The following is a 12,838-nucleotide window of genomic DNA, read 5'->3' on the forward strand; positions in this document are numbered from 1 at the left end:
GAATTCATAGCGAAGCCTGAAAGTCTGCTGTCAATGGCTATGAGTTCTATCGGTTTATGATGGTTATGGTAATGAGAATGTTCCCTTGGTATAGTTGTGGGATATAACAAAAAGGATATAAGTACTCCTGTAAATGAAGGTAAAACCTCTAAAATGGCAACTCTACTTGAACAAACATTACCCAGAATGCATTTGTGGAGTTACTTTGTAAACTGCTTTCAGCTAACATAAATGTTACCTTTTCAATCTAGTGATTGTTTGACTAAGATTTTTCTTCTTATTGTAAAATTACAGTGTTAAATAATTTAACATTTTCAATTATCACCACTTAAAAACTTTACGAAGCCCATAGCGTAAAGGTACAGGATTCTGAGTCATATAGGGATAGTGGGAGCAGCCCAACTCATACTTACCTGACAGGGGAGGCACCATGATCACTTAGGTGGTCCTCCCAGGGCGAGGCTCATCCATTGCACTGCGGGTGGGTTGACCCCTGCGATTTCCCCAAATGCGGGAAACTCGACTGTATAATTTGTGATACTGGGGGACTGCGTTCGCGCTATCCCCCGAATATTTAAAGAAAAATAATGTTTGTCTTGGTGTGTTTCTTTGTTCGGCGACATATTAGGACAAACGAAGGATGGCGTTATAAGTTGGGTCTGTGGTAATAATGCGCATGCATACGTTGATTAGCATATGAATCACCCAACCGGCAATTGTTACGCATTGCCATTAATTTGCATTCATTAACCCCCTCTCCCCACTTCGATCAAGAAAAGCTCACAAGTTACGGTCATCACATCTTACCCCTCTGTTTAAGAAACGAAATAGGAGGATTTTTCCACAAATTATGGCTTTCGCCTGATGAAGTTAGTTGTAATTTCTGGTGAAACGTCGATTGTAAATGTTGTGGTTTTGCTTTCCAATACACCGGTGTGCTGTACGAATAACGAATTGGCGTGTTCTATTTACGTGACAAACCGTACCAATTGGCTGTCGGATGGTGGCGCGTTTAACGACTCATTTATATATTTACGCGATGTAACCCAAAAAAAAACTATTATTGATTTTTTGTCGTGAAATCCTACGTGTTAAATTATACGTGGTAAATTGAGGTCTCCGATCCGAACGTATGAGAAGGGCATCCTAAGTTTACGTTATTTTCACGTTGAACATTTAAAACACACAAACAATCGCTTGCAGGACCACTGACGAAGAAGAGGATTTTTTGTAATTGCATTGAGCCAGAACCACCGTTAAACTATTGGAAATGTTCGAGTTTTTTTATTCGATGAATAAATATGCACGTTGTGAAATATCTTGGAAAGGTGATGTTATTTTCATGTGAGGGAGTCAGGGTTAGGGACCCCATATAGTAGAGAGGGGGGGCTCTTATCTAATAACGTGATGGGTGGGTTGTTGAAGTTAAATGCTCTGGTTTCTCTTCAAAGCGAATAAATCTTTCGCCTTTTACTAAAGATTTCCGTGGAGAGGAACAATTCAACGAGTCTGTAAACAATTTTTTGTTGCCCTGCGTGCAGGGCTCCAATTTATAATAAAAAACAGTTTTTCGTTGCAGAAAAATCGCACTCTGCTTTGAATGAAAAATACTGTACATGGAAGTTGATTTATAGCCAGAATTAGTAACACATTCCTGCGGAGGGAGCTGGTAGGAACGTTGGGTTGCTCGGTCAATGGCCAGGGTCAACGGCGGCATGGTGTATATTCCGCAAATATGGCCGACTGTGAGGGCGGGCACAAGCCGGCGTGAGTAGGTTAAACGTTGAGTTTTATAAGGGCACCACGGGGTGACCAGCCCCTCCCCACCCAGCCCCACCCAGCCCCACCCAGCCCCACCCAGCCCCACCCTCCCCACCCAGCCCTTCCCCAGCCCCACCCCTCCCACCCCCCACCCAGCCCCTCCCTTCACGACGGACGGACGGACACAATAATCCCCTGTGGGCTGGTGTAACCAGGAGGTTCCTACCAGTAATACTCTTTGGTTATTTCGGTAAGGTCACGTAGATAGCAAATTTATAGATCGCGACGTTTCGATCGCAACAAGCGACCGTCTTCCGGCGTGAGAGAGAAAGCGACTGAGACAAGGTCCATTGAGTGAGGCGCAGGGTCCAGGTGCATGGAGGTGTAAAGAAGCTCCTTGAAGACATCCATTTTCACGGGAGTGAAAACATTCTTTTTAAATCCTTTATTAAATCCTTTATATTAAGTTCGCATGCTTGCTTGCTTGCGTGCTCGCTTGCTTACGACCGTGCAAATCTTTCGGTCGTTTTTTAACCCACTTCCCGTGATCCAATCGAGCTGACATTTTCCACACAGACTCGTTGTGACAGACAATTAATGTTCGTGAAAATGTTTTTCCAAAATTTTACACTGTTAAGGGAAAACAAATTAAATATTTAATTACCAATTGCTTAATACTGGCAGACAATCATCTGACCCATAGATTGCAGCCATCTCAAGCCAGAGGACGAGAGGACTCTAGCCGCCACGCATATAAAGGATTTATAGTGAAAAACTTTGTTTTTACGGGTTAATTTTTATTAAGTTCACTTGCTTGCGTGCTTGCTTGCTTACGACCGTTGAAATCTTTCGGTCGTTTTTTAACTCACTTCCCGTGATTCAATCGAGCTGACATTTTTCACACAGACTCGTTGTGCTTGACAATTAATTTTCGTGAAAAATCTTTTCCAAAATTTTACACTGTTTAGGGAATTTTATAAAAATATTTAATTACCAATTGCTTTATTGTGGCAGAAAATCATCTGACCCATAGGTGGCAGCCATCTCAAGCCAGAGGACGAGAGGACTGTAGCCGCCCGTTTCATGATGACGCAAATGTTGACTAACCACATGGCATGAAATCCCTGCCCCCACGCTGTACAGTGGAGACTATTTATAGAGCAGTTAAATTGAAGCCGCCAGGTTCTTGAAAGTGGTAAAACGGGTCAACGCTAGTGTCCTCGGGAATATACGGGGCATGTCAAGAGGTGATCTTTCATTTTTAAATCCTTTATATTAACTTCACTTGCTTGCTTGCTTACTCAAGAAAAACAGAAATGAATAATAAAATGAAACCGATGCCACGCATAAAAAGGATTTTTTAACGGCTCTAATTGTCGACGCTCACCTCACGTTGCCTGCAAATCACCACGGTCCCTTACGTCACGGCAAGCCTCAAGGAGCCACGCCGAGGGGCGGGGGATGTGGAAGGAGGGGAGGGGCGATGGGGGAAGGGGGAGGGGCAGCTCGGACAGTACATTTCATTAAAGCGTGTTTAAAAAATATAGTATTTTAAATGTTTTATTTTTCGTGAAATTGTGGGGGGTTCCTGTACTCCTGCGTGGTTCTTTCTGCGCACAGTCCAACAATCGTGAGGCACTGCCCTCTGCTGGTCACCCTGCTTGTCTGACGGGCGCATAGTGGGTGAAATGGCCATTACGTACAATGTGAATTCATAGCGAAGCCTGAAAGTCTGCTGTCAATGGCTATGAGTTCTATCGGTTTATGATGGTTATGGTAATGAGAATGTTCCCTTGGTATAGTTGTGGGATATAACAAAAAGGATATAAGTACTCCTGTAAATGAAGGTAAAACCTCTAAAATGGCAACTCTACTTGAACAAACATTACCCAGAATGCATTTGTGGAGTTACTTTGTAAACTGCTTTCAGCTAACATAAATGTTACCTTTTCAATCTAGTGATTGTTTGACTAAGATTTTTCTTCTTATTGTAAAATTACGGTTGACCCCTGCGATTTCCCCAAATGCGGGAAACTCGACTGTATAATTTGTGATACTGGGGGACTGCGTTCGCGCTATCCCCCGAATATTTAAAGAAAAATAATGTTTGTCTTGGTGTGTTTCTTTGTTCGGCGACATATTAGGACAAACGAAGGATGGCGTTATAAGTTGGGTCTGTGGTAATAATGCGCATGCATACGTTGATTAGCATATGAATCACCCAACCGGCAATTGTTACGCATTGCCATTAATTTGCATTCATTAACCCCCTCTCCCCACTTCGATCAAGAAAAGCTCACAAGTTACGGTCATCACATCTTACCCCTCTGTTTAAGAAACGAAATAGGAGGATTTTTCCACAAATTATGGCTTTCGCCTGATGAAGTTAGTTGTAATTTCTGGTGAAACGTCGATTGTAAATGTTGTGGTTTTGCTTTCCAATACACCGGTGTGCTGTACGAATAACGAATTGGCGTGTTCTATTTACGTGACAAACCGTACCAATTGGCTGTCGGATGGTGGCGCGTTTAACGACTCATTTATATATTTACGCGATGTAACCCAAAAAAAAACTATTATTGATTTTTTGTCGTGAAATCCTACGTGTTAAATTATACGTGGTAAATTGAGGTCTCCGATCCGAACGTATGAGAAGGGCATCCTAAGTTTACGTTATTTTCACGTTGAACATTTAAAACACACAAACAATCGCTTGCAGGACCACTGACGAAGAAGAGGATTTTTTGTAATTGCATTGAGCCAGAACCACCGTTAAACTATTGGAAATGTTCGAGTTTTTTTATTCGATGAATAAATATGCACGTTGTGAAATATCTTGGAAAGGTGATGTTATTTTCATGTGAGGGAGTCAGGGTTAGGGACCCCATATAGTAGAGAGGGGGGGCTCTTATCTAATAACGTGATGGGTGGGTTGTTGAAGTTAAATGCTCTGGTTTCTCTTCAAAGCGAATAAATCTTTCGCCTTTTACTAAAGATTTCCGTGGAGAGGAACAATTCAACGAGTCTGTAAACAATTTTTTGTTGCCCTGCGTGCAGGGCTCCAATTTATAATAAAAAACAGTTTTTCGTTGCAGAAAAATCGCACTCTGCTTTGAATGAAAAATACTGTACATGGAAGTTGATTTATAGCCAGAATTAGTAACACATTCCTGCGGAGGGAGCTGGTAGGAACGTTGGGTTGCTCGGTCAATGGCCAGGGTCAACGGCGGCATGGTGTATATTCCGCAAATATGGCCGACTGTGAGGGCGGGCACAAGCCGGCGTGAGTAGGTTAAACGTTGAGTTTTATAAGGGCACCACGGGGTGACCAGCCCCTCCCCACCCAGCCCCACCCAGCCCCACCCAGCCCCACCCAGCCCCACCCTCCCCACCCAGCCCTTCCCCAGCCCCACCCCTCCCACCCCCCACCCAGCCCCTCCCTTCACGACGGACGGACGGACACAATAATCCCCTGTGGGCTGGTGTAACCAGGAGGTTCCTACCAGTAATACTCTTTGGTTATTTCGGTAAGGTCACGTAGATAGCAAATTTATAGATCGCGACGTTTCGATCGCAACAAGCGACCGTCTTCCGGCGTGAGAGAGAAAGCGACTGAGACAAGGTCCATTGAGTGAGGCGCAGGGTCCAGGTGCATGGAGGTGTAAAGAAGCTCCTTGAAGACATCCATTTTCACGGGAGTGAAAACATTCTTTTTAAATCCTTTATTAAATCCTTTATATTAAGTTCGCATGCTTGCTTGCTTGCGTGCTCGCTTGCTTACGACCGTGCAAATCTTTCGGTCGTTTTTTAACCCACTTCCCGTGATCCAATCGAGCTGACATTTTCCACACAGACTCGTTGTGACAGACAATTAATGTTCGTGAAAATGTTTTTCCAAAATTTTACACTGTTAAGGGAAAACAAATTAAATATTTAATTACCAATTGCTTAATACTGGCAGACAATCATCTGACCCATAGATTGCAGCCATCTCAAGCCAGAGGACGAGAGGACTCTAGCCGCCACGCATATAAAGGATTTATAGTGAAAAACTTTGTTTTTACGGGTTAATTTTTATTAAGTTCACTTGCTTGCGTGCTTGCTTGCTTACGACCGTTGAAATCTTTCGGTCGTTTTTTAACTCACTTCCCGTGATTCAATCGAGCTGACATTTTTCACACAGACTCGTTGTGCTTGACAATTAATTTTCGTGAAAAATCTTTTCCAAAATTTTACACTGTTTAGGGAATTTTATAAAAATATTTAATTACCAATTGCTTTATTGTGGCAGAAAATCATCTGACCCATAGGTGGCAGCCATCTCAAGCCAGAGGACGAGAGGACTGTAGCCGCCCGTTTCATGATGACGCAAATGTTGACTAACCACATGGCATGAAATCCCTGCCCCCACGCTGTACAGTGGAGACTATTTATAGAGCAGTTAAATTGAAGCCGCCAGGTTCTTGAAAGTGGTAAAACGGGTCAACGCTAGTGTCCTCGGGAATATACGGGGCATGTCAAGAGGTGATCTTTCATTTTTAAATCCTTTATATTAACTTCACTTGCTTGCTTGCTTACTCAAGAAAAACAGAAATGAATAATAAAATGAAACCGATGCCACGCATAAAAAGGATTTTTTAACGGCTCTAATTGTCGACGCTCACCTCACGTTGCCTGCAAATCACCACGGTCCCTTACGTCACGGCAAGCCTCAAGGAGCCACGCCGAGGGGCGGGGGATGTGGAAGGAGGGGAGGGGCGATGGGGGAAGGGGGAGGGGCAGCTCGGACAGTACATTTCATTAAAGCGTGTTTAAAAAATATAGTATTTTAAATGTTTTATTTTTCGTGAAATTGTGGGGGGTTCCTGTACTCCTGCGTGGTTCTTTCTGCGCACAGTCCAACAATCGTGAGGCACTGCCCTCTGCTGGTCACCCTGCTTGTCTGACGGGCGCATAGTGGGTGAAATGGCCATTACGTACAATGTGAATTCATAGCGAAGCCTGAAAGTCTGCTGTCAATGGCTATGAGTTCTATCGGTTTATGATGGTTATGGTAATGAGAATGTTCCCTTGGTATAGTTGTGGGATATAACAAAAAGGATATAAGTACTCCTGTAAATGAAGGTAAAACCTCTAAAATGGCAACTCTACTTGAACAAACATTACCCAGAATGCATTTGTGGAGTTACTTTGTAAACTGCTTTCAGCTAACATAAATGTTACCTTTTCAATCTAGTGATTGTTTGACTAAGATTTTTCTTCTTATTGTAAAATTACGGTTGACCCCTGCGATTTCCCCAAATGCGGGAAACTCGACTGTATAATTTGTGATACTGGGGGACTGCGTTCGCGCTATCCCCCGAATATTTAAAGAAAAATAATGTTTGTCTTGGTGTGTTTCTTTGTTCGGCGACATATTAGGACAAACGAAGGATGGCGTTATAAGTTGGGTCTGTGGTAATAATGCGCATGCATACGTTGATTAGCATATGAATCACCCAACCGGCAATTGTTACGCATTGCCATTAATTTGCATTCATTAACCCCCTCTCCCCACTTCGATCAAGAAAAGCTCACAAGTTACGGTCATCACATCTTACCCCTCTGTTTAAGAAACGAAATAGGAGGATTTTTCCACAAATTATGGCTTTCGCCTGATGAAGTTAGTTGTAATTTCTGGTGAAACGTCGATTGTAAATGTTGTGGTTTTGCTTTCCAATACACCGGTGTGCTGTACGAATAACGAATTGGCGTGTTCTATTTACGTGACAAACCGTACCAATTGGCTGTCGGATGGTGGCGCGTTTAACGACTCATTTATATATTTACGCGATGTAACCCAAAAAAAAACTATTATTGATTTTTTGTCGTGAAATCCTACGTGTTAAATTATACGTGGTAAATTGAGGTCTCCGATCCGAACGTATGAGAAGGGCATCCTAAGTTTACGTTATTTTCACGTTGAACATTTAAAACACACAAACAATCGCTTGCAGGACCACTGACGAAGAAGAGGATTTTTTGTAATTGCATTGAGCCAGAACCACCGTTAAACTATTGGAAATGTTCGAGTTTTTTTATTCGATGAATAAATATGCACGTTGTGAAATATCTTGGAAAGGTGATGTTATTTTCATGTGAGGGAGTCAGGGTTAGGGACCCCATATAGTAGAGAGGGGGGGCTCTTATCTAATAACGTGATGGGTGGGTTGTTGAAGTTAAATGCTCTGGTTTCTCTTCAAAGCGAATAAATCTTTCGCCTTTTACTAAAGATTTCCGTGGAGAGGAACAATTCAACGAGTCTGTAAACAATTTTTTGTTGCCCTGCGTGCAGGGCTCCAATTTATAATAAAAAACAGTTTTTCGTTGCAGAAAAATCGCACTCTGCTTTGAATGAAAAATACTGTACATGGAAGTTGATTTATAGCCAGAATTAGTAACACATTCCTGCGGAGGGAGCTGGTAGGAACGTTGGGTTGCTCGGTCAATGGCCAGGGTCAACGGCGGCATGGTGTATATTCCGCAAATATGGCCGACTGTGAGGGCGGGCACAAGCCGGCGTGAGTAGGTTAAACGTTGAGTTTTATAAGGGCACCACGGGGTGACCAGCCCCTCCCCACCCAGCCCCACCCAGCCCCACCCTCCCCACCCAGCCTTTCCCCAGCCCCACCCCTCCCACCCCCCACCCAGCCCCTCCCTTCACGACGGACGGACGGACACAATAATCCCCTGTGGGCTGGTGTAACCAGGAGGTCACGTAGATAGCAAATTTATAGATCGCGACGTTTCGATCGCAACACAAGCGACCGTCTTCCGGTGTGAGAGAGAAAGCGACTGAGACAAGGTCCATTGAGTGAGGCGCAGGGTCCAGGTGCATAGAGTTGTAAAGAAGCTCCTTGGAGACATCCATTTTCATGGTAATGAAAACATTATTTTTCACGGCTCTAAATGAAGACGCTCACCTCACCTTGCCTGTAAATCACCACGGTCCCTTACGTCACGGCAAGCCTCAAGGAGCCACGCCGAGGGGTCGGGGGGTGTGGAAGGAGGAGAGGGGCGATGGGGGCAGGGGGAGGGGCAGCTCGAACAATACATTTCATTAAAGCGTGTTTAAAAAATATATTTTAAATATATTTTTTTTCGTGAATTTGCGGGGGGTTCCTGTACTCCTGCGTGCTTCTTTCTGCGCACAGTCCAACAATCGCGAGGGACTGCCCTCTGCTGGTCACCCTGCTTGTCTGACGGGCGCATAGTGGGTGGAATGGCCATTACGTACAATGTGAATTCTTTTTCGAAGCCTGAAAGTCTGCTGTCAATGGCTATGAGTTATATCTGTTTATGATGGTTATGGTAATGAGAATGTTCCCTTGGTAGGGTTGTGGGATATAACAAAAAATAGATAAGTACTTCTGTAATTGAAGGTAAAACCTCTAAAATGGCAACTTTACTTGAACAAACATTACCCAGAATGCATTTGTGGATTTACTTCGTAAACTGCTTTCAGCTAACATAAATGTTACCTTTTCAAACTAGTGATTGTTTGACTAACATTTTTATTCTTATTGTAAAATTACAGTGTTAAATAATTTTACGTTCTCAATTATCACCACTTAAAAGCTTTACGAGGGACCATAGAGTAAAGGTACAGGGATCTGGGTCATATAGGGATAGTGGTAGCAGTCCAACTCATACTTACCTGACAGGGGAGGCACCATGATCACTTAGGTGGTCCTCCCAGGGCGAGGCTCATCCATTGCACTGCGGGTGGGTTGACCCCTGCGATTTCCCCAAATGCGGGAAACTCGACTGTATAATTTGTGATACTGGGGGACTGCGTTCGCGCTATCCCCCGAATATTTAAAGAAAAATAATGTTTGACTTGGTGCGTTTCTTTATTCGGCGACGGATTAGGACAAACGAAGGATGGCGTTATAAGTTGGGTCTGTGGTAATAATGCGCATGCATGCATACGTTGATTAGCATATGAATCACCCAACCGGCAATTGTTACGCATTGCCATTAATTTGCATTCATTAACCCCCTCTCCCCACTTTGATCAAGAAGAGCTCACAAGTTACGGTCATCACATCTTACCCCTCTGTTTAAGAAACGAAACAGGAGGATTTTTCCACAAATTATGGCTTTCGCCTGATGAAGTTAGTTGTAATTACTGGTGAAATGTCGATTGTAAATGTTGTGGCTTTGCTTTCCAATACACCGGTGTGCTGTACGAATAACGAATTGGCGTGTTCTATTTACGTGACAAACCGTACCAATTGGCTGTCGGATGGTGGCGCGTTTAACGACTCATTTATATATTTACGCGATGTAACCCAAACAAAACTATTATTGATTTTTTGTCGTGAAATCCTACGTGTTAAATTATACGTGGTAAATTGAGGTCTCCGATCCGAACGTATGAGAAGGGCATCCTAAGTTTACGTTATTTTCACGTTGAACATTTAAAACACACAAACAATCGCTTGCAGGACCACTGACGAAGAAGAGGATTTTTTGTAATTGCATTGAGCCAGAACCACCGTTAAACTATTGGAAATGTTCGAGTTTTTTTATTCGATGAATAAATATGCACGTTGTGAAATATCTTGGAAAGGTGATGTTATTTTCATGTGAGGGAGTCAGGGTTAGGGACCCCATATAGTAGAGAGGGAGGGCTCTTATCTAATAACGTGATGGGTGGGTTGTTGAAGTTAAATGCTCTGGTTTCTCTTCAAAGCGAATAAATCTTTCGCCTTTTACTAAAGATTTCCGTGGAGAGGAACAATTCAACGAGTCTGTAAACATTTTTTTGTTGCCCTGCGTGCAGGGCTCCTATTTTTAATAAAAAACAGTTTTTCGTTGCAGAAAAATCGCACTCTGCTTTGAATGAAAAATACTGTACATGGAAGTTGATTTATAGCCAGAATTAGTAACACATTCCTGCGGAGGGAGCTGGTAGGAACGTTGGGTTGCTCGGTCAATGGCCAGGGTCAACGGCGGCATGGTGTATATTCCGCAAATATGGCCGACTGTGAGGGCGGGCACAAGCCGGCGTGAGTAGGTTAAACGTTGAGTTTTACAAGGGCACCACGGGGTGACCAGCCCCTCCCCACCGAGCCCCACCGCTCCCACGCCCCACCCAGCCCCTCCCTTCACGACGGACGGACGGACACAATAATCCCCTGTGGGCTGGTGTAACCAGGAGGTTCCTACCAGTAATACTCTTTGGTTATTTCGGAAAGGTCACGTAGATAGCAAATTTATAGATCGCGACGTTTCGATCGCAACACAAGCGACCGTCTTCCGGTGTGAGAGAGAAAGCGACTGAGACAAGGTCCATTGAGTGAGGCGCAGGGTCCAGGTGCATAGAGTTGTAAAGAAGCTCCTTGGAGACATCCATTTTCATGGTAATGAAAACATTATTTTTCACGGCTCTAATTGAAGACGCTCACCTCACGTTGCCTGTAAATCACCACGGTCCCTTACGTCACGGCAAGCCTCAAGGAGCCACGCCGAGGGGCGGGGGGTGTGGAAGGAGGAGAGGGGCGATGGGGGCAGGGGGAGGGGCAGCTCGAACAATACATTTCATTAAAGCGTGTTTAAAAAAAATATTTTTAAATATATTTTTTTTCGTGAATTTGCGGGGGGTTCCTGTACTCCTGCGTGGTTCTTTCTGCGCACAGTCCAACAATCGCGAGGCACTGCCCTCTGCTGGTCACCCTGCTTGTCTGACGGGCGCATAGTGGGTGGAATGGCCATTACGTACAATGTGAATTCATAGCGAAGCCTGAAAGTCTGCTGTCAATGGCTATGAGTTCTATCGGTTTATGATGGTTATGGTAATGAGAATGTTCCCTTGGTAGGGTTGTGGGATATAACAAAAAATAGATAAGTACTTCTGTATTTGAAGGTAAAACCTCTAAAATGGCAACTTTACTTGAACAAACATTACCCAGAATGCATTTGTGGATTTACTTCGTAAACTGCTTTCAGCTAACATAAATGTTACCTTTTCAAACTAGTGATTGTTTGACTAACATTTTTATTCTTATTGTAAAATTACAGTGTTAAATAATTTTACGTTCTCAATTATCACCACTTAAAAGCTTTACGAGGGCCCATAGAGTAAAGGTACAGGGATCTGGGTCATATAGTGATAGTGGTAGCAGTCCAACTCATACTTACCTGACAGGGGAGGCACCATGATCACTTAGGTGGTCCTCCCAGGGCGAGGCTCATCCATTGCACTGCGGGTGGGTTGACCCCTGCGATTTCCCCAAATGCGGGAAACTCGACTGTATAATTTGTGATACTGGGGGACTGCGTTCGCGCTATCCCCCGAATATTTAAAGAAAAATAATGTTTGTCTTGGTGCGTTTCTTTATTCGGCGACGGATTAGGACAAACGAAGGATGGCGTTATAAGTTGGGTCTGTGGTAATAATGCGCATGCATACGTTGATTAGCATATGAATCACCCAACCGGCAATTGTTACGCATTGCCATTAATTTGCATTCATTAACCCCCTCTCCCCACTTTGATCAAGAAGAGCTCACAAGTTACGGTCATCACATCTTACCCCTCTGTTTAAGAAACGAAACAGGAGGATTTTTCCACAAATTATGGCTTTCGCCTGATGAAGTTAGTTGTAATTACTGGTGAAATGTCGATTGTAAATGTTGTGGCTTTGCTTTCCAATACACCGGTGTGCTGTACGAATAACGAATTGGCGTGTTCTATTTACGTGACAAACCGTACCAATTGGCTGTCGGATGGTGGCGCGTTTAACGACTCATTTATATATTTACGCGATGTAACCCAAACAAAACTATTATTGATTTTTTGTCGTGAAATCCTACGTGTTAAATTATACGTGGTAAATTGAGGTCTCCGATCCGAACGTATGAGAAGGGCATCCTAAGTTTACGTTATTTTCACGTTGAACATTTAAAACACACAAACAATCGCTTGCAGGACCACTGACGAAGAAGAGGATTTTTTGTAATTGCATTGAGCCAGAACCACCGTTAAACTATTGGAAATGTTCGAGTTTTTTTATTCGATGAATAAATATGCA

The 12,838-nt window shown here is 43.5% G+C and overlaps 7 non-coding genes across 7 annotated transcripts; all 7 read left to right on the forward strand.

The window, feature by feature from the left end:
- The first annotated feature begins 405 nt into the window (after window positions 1-405).
- On the forward strand, window positions 406-569 carry LOC144723643 (U1 spliceosomal RNA). Its single transcript, XR_013586248.1, has one exon. It is a non-coding gene; the product is annotated as a U1 spliceosomal RNA (small nuclear RNA).
- Window positions 570-1,429: 860 nt separating this feature from the next.
- On the forward strand, window positions 1,430-1,545 carry LOC144723766 (U5 spliceosomal RNA). Its single transcript, XR_013586296.1, has one exon. It is a non-coding gene; the product is annotated as a U5 spliceosomal RNA (small nuclear RNA).
- Window positions 1,546-4,706: 3,161 nt separating this feature from the next.
- Window positions 4,707-4,822, forward strand: LOC144723777 (U5 spliceosomal RNA). Its single transcript, XR_013586307.1, has one exon. It is a non-coding gene; the product is annotated as a U5 spliceosomal RNA (small nuclear RNA).
- A 3,161-nt stretch (window positions 4,823-7,983) lies between these two features.
- Window positions 7,984-8,099, forward strand: LOC144723788 (U5 spliceosomal RNA). Its single transcript, XR_013586319.1, has one exon. It is a non-coding gene; the product is annotated as a U5 spliceosomal RNA (small nuclear RNA).
- A 1,350-nt stretch (window positions 8,100-9,449) lies between these two features.
- LOC144723646 (U1 spliceosomal RNA) lies at window positions 9,450-9,613 on the forward strand. The gene has a single exon (XR_013586249.1). It is a non-coding gene; the product is annotated as a U1 spliceosomal RNA (small nuclear RNA).
- An 863-nt stretch (window positions 9,614-10,476) lies between these two features.
- Window positions 10,477-10,592, forward strand: LOC144723821 (U5 spliceosomal RNA). The gene has a single exon (XR_013586352.1). It is a non-coding gene; the product is annotated as a U5 spliceosomal RNA (small nuclear RNA).
- Window positions 10,593-11,938: 1,346 nt separating this feature from the next.
- On the forward strand, window positions 11,939-12,102 carry LOC144723650 (U1 spliceosomal RNA). The gene has a single exon (XR_013586250.1). It is a non-coding gene; the product is annotated as a U1 spliceosomal RNA (small nuclear RNA).
- The last annotated feature ends 736 nt before the right edge of the window (window positions 12,103-12,838 follow it).

Source organism: Lampetra planeri, chromosome 1 (assembly GCF_965212315.1).
Source record: "Lampetra planeri chromosome 1, kcLamPlan1.2.h2, whole genome shotgun sequence".
NCBI lineage: Eukaryota > Metazoa > Chordata > Hyperoartia > Petromyzontiformes > Petromyzontidae > Lampetra > Lampetra planeri.